The following is a 10426-nucleotide window of genomic DNA, read 5'->3' on the forward strand; positions in this document are numbered from 1 at the left end:
TCACGTGCGTGAATGGCAACTGGGTCTTCGGAACCTCTTGTTTTGAGGAGCCCAGAGGAAAAAAAAGAGTTAAAAGACTTTAACTTGTGGTTTCAAAGACCCTTTTTGAGGCTATAAAAAAGCCTAAAGCATGCTTTAGAAATAAGTTGAAATTAGAAGGGGTTCTAAAATAGCTGCAATTTGTTTGTCAAATTGATTTCCTCTGTGAAGCAATCCAACCAGCCGCCCTAGAAATTTGCAAACATCCGTTTTATAATAGATTTGCCATAAAGGCAGTAATAGTAATGTAGCATAAGAGTTTAAGAGTTATAAATTTAATTTCAGCAGTGCACCATTAGAGTTACTGGGTTAATTTTGTTTATGCTATGGCACTGCCAGTGAAATGGGTAATTGCTATGTGCACGGCCAGTACAGTACGTGAGTCATGCTGTCACAGCAATGCCTACATTAAGATTAAAGTAGTATATATGAAGATGAAATTCGCAGTTTGAGAAAACGGAAAGTATACTTGAAGACTTCAGAATATGTTACACCATGCAGCTGGCACAATAAGATGTACCTACTAAGAACAAGAGCTGCTTTTCAAGTGTAACTCCTGCTTGCTTTTCCTTCCATCTAGATTCTTAGCATTTTTGAGCTGTGGATATTTTTGACAAAAAAAGTCCAAAATCTTTACTCTCTCCCACAGAGTTCCACCATCTCTGCAGAGTTCCAGACCGTACCCTTTCTTCATTATAACATGATTTCAAATACATCTGCCAAATCAAAATACATCATGTAGAAAAGATTGGGTTTGTTGAGCAGTGTTCTTTGTGCAGTATGAAAAGCAAGCAGCATTCCAAACATACCGAATGATCCACAGGAGTAAAATTAAATGATGACTACAATTAAGATGTTTTAGGTTATTATAGCACGTGGTGCCAAGAAGTAAATGACAGTGCTTATGTTTCTCTCCTTAGCTGCTTGTGTGTCTTTACAGATCCTTTTCAAGGCCAGGATTTGCTCTACTCTCCCTTCAAGTTCTGAAAACCAAGTAAATACTAAAAATGCTTTGCGACATGCATGTTATTGTAGTCTTGGTTATCTGTTTATATAATGCCATAGAAACATGTATGGCACTTAGAGAAGGGTATAATTGGCAGGACTCCACCCTGAGGACTTTGGAATTTTACTTAGATACACCACCACAGAGAATGACAAACAAAGGGTGGAGAAGGGGCAATGGTAGGCTGAAGGTCGCAACAGTACAGGATCATGAACTATGCTTATTACTAATGCATACATCTGGTCATTAATTGCTATTTTTTAATTATCCCGAAGGTGTTCGCTTCGTAATTCCCATTCTTGGTAACTTCTCTTGCTTTCCTTAATTATTTATCCATTACAAAGCTGGCTTTTTTACAGTCTTTAGAGGCTTTCATGAAAAGAACTATTTCTCCTTGATGCATTATCCATTTGACAAAGCTGTGATGTACACCTCACGTTGATCAGAGCCATAGGTGTTTTAGGAAGCTAACCTTGCGGAAGAAGCTCAGGTCCCTCAGGAGGTGCTGATTTCAACTCAGACCTGTCACGGGGTTGATGTAGTTTGGACTGAATAGACAGCAACCTACCCTTCTCAGCAGATAACTGCGTCACTAGAGTGGGGGACAAGTGCACAGCATTAAGAGCTGCACAGATGGAAGCTGAGAATGTCTGAGCCGCCTTCTCCAACTTGTTTGCGGTAACTTCTTTGACAAGACATTGACAAGGCAAGACCCTGATCTGTAGCACCAAAAAAGGCCTCAAAAAACACGAGGCAAAAGAGTAACTCCACCAAGCTGTTAAGCCTCTTTGTGGCATAGCCATTCCACAGGGCAGTACATGCTTCAGCAATGCAACAACACACGCAAAACAAAGCCTTACCTGAGCATCCTCAGTGTCCTGCAGCTCAAAAGTCATGGGGAAAGATCCATGTCTCCTGCATGTTGCCTCTACTACTGCAGCCTTCAAGAAGCAAGAGCAAATCTGCCTGCAAAGTAGATGATCGTTGTTGTGCGAAGTACCCACAGCTGTTTGCTTGGCGAAAGAGCATGGAGTTGGCACGCCAGACCACCACACAGAGTAGTAGGCTAGCTGAAAAATGTGCTGATTCAGTGCATCTCAGATCATAGCATAAAGCTGCCTCTCTTAGGGGAGATACTCCTGTACTTACTGACACTGAATGTTGTTTCTCTCACTCTGTGGGCATAAAATAAGGAACACCACAGCCCCTGCCCCCCGCAAACCGCCGCCCCATAGAGATTACCCATGCCGCAAACATCTGCGAGAGCACTGTTAGCTGAAGCAACCTCTCTAATACCAAATGCCAACCTAAAACATGAAATATTCAAAGCACAGAATGATGTTTTGCCACAGGCCGCTCAGAATCAGCATGCCACCTCCTGCCATATCTGCAATAGTCAGTTCTGGACATGACCTAATCATTGAATACAGATACCCCCCTCGTCCAAAAAGAATTATCATATTTTTGTTTTTATTTAATACAGGTCGTTTAAAAAAATCTGACTTTTTTTTGCCCATGCCAAAATCTCTGCAGGAATCCCACCACCTTCGCACATAAGAAATAAGCAACGAAAGGCAATCCTCAATGCAATGGGCAAAGTCTCTGTATTTCAGCCAGTCACTGCTTACCACAGTTGCCTCAGTGTCACCCAGCACGAGCTTCATACAAACTCCAGTCTTTATACTGAGGGAAAAATGAGCAATTGCTCAATACATGGCGTCAGTTATGCATCATCTGGGTGAAAATGTCTTATGAGTCTAACATCGAGAACGACGGCAGAGAACAGAGTCTGAAAGGGCTAAGTCTTGAAGCCTCTTCTCTTCCCACAGCAGCTCCCCTTCAATAATTTAGATTAGCTTGCATCGCATTTCTGGTAGCGGCAAGATAACACAAAATTACTTTCTCGAAGAAGTATTTAAATAATAGAAACATAACTTCAGTATTAGATTCTACAAAGAGTTTATGTAACACACAGAAGTGGCGACTTGCCATTTAACCATTCTAGAGCAAAGGTCTCCTTGGACTGTGTCTCGGTGGGGAGAACCCTTGCTTAAGTGCTGAATAAAGACCAGTATCTCCTACTGGAACTAGTAGTATCTGTTACAAAAGTAGAAGCAAATCTTTGGCAGGGGCCACTGACTTTTATTAAAGACAGAAAAATGTATTTTTCCCTGAAGATATTTCCCTGTGAAAATACAGCGCTTTTCTGTGGTACAGCCACTGTTGTAAAGTATGTCACTGCCAGTTCTGATGCTCCATTCAAAAGCGGAGACTCTTACGCAAAGCCTGAGCCTCTCCAACGTGTTGACTGTAGCATCTGGTGCTTTGTTCGTTTAATTTGTCATAGCTTTTGCTTCATAGGTAGTTCTTGTTCAAATTATGTTGCATATGGCTGCAGAATCCTTACTTTCTCCCCTTCTAAAATTATGATTTGTAACATGCCAGACTCCATAGGCCACCAGAAGTCACTTAGAAAAGGTGACGTAAGAAGGAGTATCTTGTGGTTTCTCTAAAGGTTTTAAAATGCTGCAAAGGACATAGAATGATCTAGAGATAAGAGGTACTCATTTAAAAAATGATGTTACAATATATTCAGAGGCACAATAAAAGAGTTGATTTCCAAAGTGGATTTTGTAAGAAGATTTATTTTAATTAAGTGATTTCATGATGAAACATGGTCTTAAACAAAATAGAGATCAGTATGAAAATAAAATTATACACAGAAAAATCTTTTCTGGAAAAATCCACAGAAAAACATTTTCCCAAAATGTTTTTGAGTAACAGGAAATACAACACAACAGTCCTGTATTCAACTGAGTAGATTATTATGTAAATCTGTGAGCAGTCAAACATTATAGTACATTCCTTGAAGGCAGGCACAACAAAACACATTGTGTGCCCCTCTAACACTCAGCACGTTTTGAATGTGCTTTCTCTGCCTCAAAGAAAAAAAAAAAGTGAAATGTAATGCAATGTAAATGGAGAGAAGGACTTACACCATCTTAATGCTTGAAGCACATATTCCCCATTTAGTGTTTTGTGAAAGACACATACTAAATTCAGATGAAACTTAAATTGGCCTGTAGAAAGATAGAAAAACTTGGTATTGTATTTGATATACAGTCTTGTGAACACTTAACTGAAAAGTATGGAAAGGATTAAAAAATACACCACGTGTTCTACTTAAAGCTTAGAAATAAATACGCACTCTGTATTCTCAGTGCCTGAAATTCTTTAAAAACAAAGAACTTGGTATAAAATTATATCAAGTAATTGTCAAAAATGAGGGAGATGCATCTATATACCTGTTAGATTCTGGATGCCTGCATCCCCACTACAAAAACTTGTAAAACTATATGCACTTTCAGACATGCTGAATAACCCAAACTGTAGCCTAGCAAGGGCAAGAATATCAACTGACTTGGGAGTACCAGTATTCCACACCACATCCCTCATTGCCTTCTTTTTCTCTAAAGTTTTCCCCTTCCATACTGTACCAGCCCTTACAAGTACAAATGTTCAGCCACTTACACAAAAAGCAGTCTTGCTGATCAGGATTCATGGATGCCCTCAAGGCTATGTCATTCCAAGGAAAAAGAGTACAAAGAAAAAGCATCCTCCTAAGATGATTTATGTACTTATATTATAATTCTTCTTCCTCCCTGCAATGCCGATAATAAACAGCAGTCTCCTGAGTGTTGCAGACTCATTGCAGAAAAATGTCCTGCTATATGAACTGTTGAACCATTATGGTCCAACGTACTAGCTGTCTTCTTGTTTAGGACTTAAAGTTTATATAAAACTCCTACCACCTCAGTTACCATGTTGAAGAAGAAAACTTGCAAGGAATTCTTCTTTTGACTCTTATACTGACTTATCCAATACTCGTGGCTTTTAGGTAAAGAACCAGGTCAGCTTTTAGGTAGAGAACCAGATCCTGAAGTCTTCCTACCCTCTTACACAGTATTTTTTCTGATGTCATAGAGTGTGAATGGAGTCAAGACTCGCATCAGCTTGGCCAAAGCTAGCTAGATCATTGCGAATATTTTAATTACCTTAAATAAGCTTTAGAAACGTCATATCAATCCCTCTCTTTGTGGAAATTCATGGTTCTTACACAACCATAACACAAACCCCAACCATCTAAAAAAAAATAAAAAGCTACATTTTCACACATCTAAATGTTAGGGATTTGGCCCATCACATTTAAAATGAAAGTCACCTTCAGTAGTGATGATTTAACTTGTTATCGGATGCTATTTCTCTTGCCAAATGCAGCTAATAATAAACACAATAATTATTTGTACAAACAGTAAGAGTAAAGAGGACTTCCAGACACCACCCTTATTTTATTTAGAAGCCTTAATTTTCCTGAGAGCAGTCCAAATAAAAAAAAACAAAAACAACCCAAAACCAATAAAACAAGAAAAACCAAGAAGTAAGTTTTCTGATTGTGTGCTTTAGATTTTCAAAACCTAATAATTAGGTAAAATATGTCTTGCAGTTGCAGTAACACTAATGTATTTCAGGATGAATAGTCATTTTTCCTGGGTACATTATCATAGCCTAATTTTCAAGCAAAAAGTATTCCCTTTTGTATACTCAGTGGTCAGCACAGCTCACCGTCCTGCTCCCTGTTCACAAAGCGTAGTCCTTTTTCTGTCTGTACTCTTTCAGTCTTGTCTTCACTCTAGCACTACTCCATGATTGCATTTTGTATGCTCTATCTGCTGTGTGGAACTGCCATATCTTATCATTACAGCACCTACAATTACATTCCTTCCTTAGCATTATTTATGAGGCTTCAGAGATTTATTTGCTTATTCATACAGTAATCTATTTTAAAATTACTCAGCTCCAATGTCTGACTGTATGGCAATCAAATATGATGTCTCAGCAAAATCTTCTTTTATTGACCTGATTTACACTGCTAGATGAGTATTTCTAACTATAAAAATTGTAATTCTCATTTAAAATGAGAGATGCTGAATAGTCAGTGGACTATGTCAGGAGCTGCTTGTATTGCTATTAGCAGGCAATGCAGATATGAACAAGCTTTTAGAAGAAACCAGTTCAAGGGCTGTATGACAAAGCTTCCATCTGTAGAAGGCACAGTCCTCACTAAGGTAATAAATCACCTGTGGCCGTGATTTCAGGATCAGCACTCACCTGCCTCACTGCAAGAGCTACTCACCCTTCCAGCCAACAGCCTGAAGCAGCCCATGGTGGGGTCAGAAATTCTGGCGATAGAAAACATTGCAAGAAAAATCCCCTGCCTTAGTATTAATTTTGCAAAACCAAAATTAAAGGACATTTTATCCTTGGATACCTAATGAACTGTTTTCCAAAACACTTTTATGACTATTTTTCTTAAACCGCTCACAATCTAGATGTCAGAGTAACAGCGATCCTATCGACTCTCTGGACTGAAGGGAGCTGCTTTTGTTGCAAAGGAGACCAGTTTAATTCTTGATGAAAAAATAAACAAACCCACAATCTTACTCTGATACTATAGCTACAGTCAGCGTAGGTGGTCAGCAACTGTCTCTGGGTGATTGTAGGATTATGTGCAATTAAAAGGGAGAGGACAGCCCGCCTTTGGAAGGCAGCCCAAAATAAGGGAGACCAGAGTCCTATGGAGTTTTGTAGGTCTATACATTTAAAAGCTGATTACATGGATGTCAGCACAAAACTACGTTACATTAGTGGAACAATATACCTCCTGAGTGCTTAGCAAAAGCCCTCTAAGTAGACAAGGCTTTTTCTAGTAGGGGCTGAGAAGTTTCTGAAAGTTCTAAAAAAGAAACAACTGAAAAACAAAATACAATTTTCATTATTCAGAAGGTTTTTAAAGGGAGGAAGGATTGAAAGAAGCATAGCTCGGTTCCCTTTCGCATTCACCATAGAGAGATCTGTCAGAATACATCTGTATTTAAGTTTTTATTATTATTCTTCTGCAATGTAATCTGACTGCATTTGGTACATAAAGGAAACAAGTTCAAAATTCCAATTATTGATTTAGAAGGTGGCTAATCAATGAGTGTAGTAATTATTTCACATAGTCCTCAGGAGATATTTTAATTGCATTTTGAATACCTACAGATACTACAATGGATTGTAACCACTCCAGAGGAGTCCTTGACTGTCATCCTTTTACCTACAGTCAGGAGGAGCCTTTCTAAGCAGTGACCAGAAGATTGTTATAATGTCACTGATATTAAATAGAACTCTCAAATTAATCATCAGTTTACCTCAAAATACCTATGGCATAACATGACTCTGAGCAAAGCCTATGAAGTAGAGCCCTAAATTAAGTTTCAGCCTGAACAATACATTTCTTTACAGTAAAATTGTTTTAGAAAATACTAGAAATGTTTGATTAAAAAACTTTTCATAGCAACGAACACTCTAAATCGTAGCAGTCTAGTGCTGAAACTAGTCAGTCTGAAACTGAACAGAAGCACTATGAAGCTTGTGGTCTATTTGAAAGAAATGCAAAACATAAACCAACACACACTGTGAAAACTGTGTTTATATGGTCAGCTTTATAATTTTGCATACTGCTAATAAAAATGGGTTGTAAAAAGGCTTTTAGCCTTACTGGCTTTACAATAAAGTTCTTCTTTTCCCCTACTATTTACCTAGTGTAAATTTATTTTTCCAGCAAACAAGCAATTTCAAATTCAACCTCCTAAACTCTTTTTTATTGTAAAATATTTAGGCAAAAACTTAGACCAGTCCAACAGCAGCCGCTGTGGTTGCACTAATCAAATGGTAAAGGATTTTTTACTTGCAATTGGTGAGCTAGTCAACCCATAACATTTCTGTAGTTCTGTTTCATACTGCATAATTGAGCCAAAATGCAAACAGTTTAGGAAGGCAGTTTGAGCAATTATTCTGAAATTTTGCTTGGAGTTCAATTTGCTTGCCCAGGGAGGAAAGGATGAGAAGGGGAAACAGTAGTGATGGTTGAGTATTAATACTGTGAGGTTAATGTTAAAGCTAAGTCTGTAATCTTACGATTGGAGACCAAACTTTTGCTCAATTCCCATTAGTGCTAACAGGAATAAATTACCCCTCCACATAAAAACAGTAGCAAGAAAAACATAACTACTAGTATAATTTAATACAAGTAAGTTTCCTTCGCTGAAAAGAATTAACTTGCTTTACGCTATGGGAAATGAACTTATACTGACTATTCAAACACAGCTGCTGCAGATTCCCCTTCTGCGAATAGGAATTCCCTCAGTCCAGAGACAGTGTGCTTGCAAGTATCTCCATAAACCTCTGCAGCTACCACTGCAGAAATTCAGTAGACATCTGCAATTAATAATGCTGAGATTACATTTAGCAACCAGATGATACCATTACGAATGCTTCAGAAGGAAGCCCCCCCCCCCCCCCCCCCCTTAAAAGGATTAAAAATACATAAGAAACCACAAAACTCTTCTCTTTCCTATAATTTTAAACTGAGCAAACTAACAGTCCGGTGCTCTGCCAGTTTAACTCATGCCAGAAACTTTGTCTGATGTCCTGCCAGCACGCTGCTGCCTAGATTTTCAGTTTCCCTGAAGATTACATATATTCACCATACCCTGTATGACCCGAAGTTAACCGCTTCAATGTGGAGTTTATGTGGTGCCCAGCAGGCCTGTGTACGCAGATGGATTTCACCCTAGATACTCTCTAAGCCATATTAACACCTTTTTATGGTACATTCACTACAAGGATAATGAAAATTATGTTTAGAAGCAAAACAGGCAATTATTTGATGAATACCAAGGAAAAACAGCAGGCAGGGGATGAGGGAAAAGGTTTGCTTCTGGTCAGCAGGATTGCGTGTTAAGTTGGATTTTGTTTTGAATCAAAAGAAAGCTTTCCTGTGTTACCCTGCAAGGTGCTGCTGATGGTGTGACAACGGTAGCAGACAGCTGTCTCCTGCCTGCTGTGGGCGAAAACACTGCTACCCTAACTGCTGCTGGCTTGCAGATTTTGAACGGGTAACTGCTTGCTGCAGTAGGTGCCACATTGCGTAACTTCATCGATTACAAGCTTTTGTGGTGTATTTAGGAGTGTTGTGGTTAAACTGACTGCTAGCAGTGCCAGGTGAGCAAAGCGCACCTCTGCCTGGCTGGGATGCTGGGACCTGGGAAGAGGCAGGCCTGGCCCTGGGGTGCTGGGGACAGAGGGCACTTGCAGGCACCGTGCTGCCAGCCCAGCCGGGCGGGCTGCAAGGACCTGCGAGCTGCTTTTTGGCTAGCAACGCGTGGCTCCGCTTCCCGGCAGAGCAGGAAACATGGGCACCTCACTAACTCTTGCGGGGACCTCCCCAGCCAGAATCTGTCTGATGGACATGCTGCAGGTTAAGTTAGTACGAGCTGTCATCACACTGTAGCTGAAGGGAATCTTTTGTCTGCTTCAGGTTGACTGGCTTTTTTCCCTCCCTAAATGCAAAGCACAGTCTGGAAAAGCTCTGAGGAGATACAGAGCTTTCAAAAGGGCTTCTCAGTCTTTCTCTATCTGGACCCTCGTGCCTGCCACAGCACGTCATAAGGAAAAGCACCGTGGCTGCCTGCTGCAGTCATCTGCAGGACATGAAAGTTGGTTTTCACTTGGGACACATTTAACGGGAATGGCTTCCCACACCGAAGGGAGAATATTCCCAACAGTAGCCAGGAGACGTAGGTATTTGAGAAAGCTCAGGCTTCCTTTCCTATACTCCCTCCCTGCTAATCTCTTCAGAGCAGCAGCATCGCTTATATCATCACAAAGAGCCAGCCAAGTGCTTGAGGCACCACAGGTAGCCATATCTGGGCAGCTAACTCCTCACTGCTTTCAAACAGCATTTTTCTTAGAGTCCCCCAGGTGATGCTGGCAGCAAAGGAGGAAGCAGCGGCTTCTCCTCAGTCTCTCTTGGTCTTAATGCTACAAGGATTCTGGATTTTTTTTTTTATCTTTTTTTTAACGGGTGACCTACTGGTGACCCTGTCACATCTTTACAGAATACCGGATCATCTTGGCTGACTGCAATTATTTTTACATGCATAAATACAGAACAAATGTGTGCAGTAGATATATTTAAATAAAAATTGACAAGATGCATTTATTGTTTTAGTTTTGTACAAAAGCATAACTTAAAAGGCAGACTAGTATAAACTTACTTTGTGCCAAATATTTAAACTTTTCATTCCAAAGAGTTTCTGGTTCAAAACTTGTAGATACAGTTTCCACCTGGGAAATCTCCTTTTTAGACCACAGATTACACAGTATTGTAAAATCAAAATTCTGCAGTCCTTCAACCAATCAAAAGTTGCATTCTGCTCCGAGTGCCAGAGTTTTAGTTACTCAGTGAATGGATCATATGAAACATGAGCCATGCTG

This window comes from Gymnogyps californianus, chromosome 7 (assembly GCF_018139145.2).
Source record: "Gymnogyps californianus isolate 813 chromosome 7, ASM1813914v2, whole genome shotgun sequence".
In the NCBI taxonomy this organism is placed as follows: domain Eukaryota; kingdom Metazoa; phylum Chordata; class Aves; order Accipitriformes; family Cathartidae; genus Gymnogyps; species Gymnogyps californianus.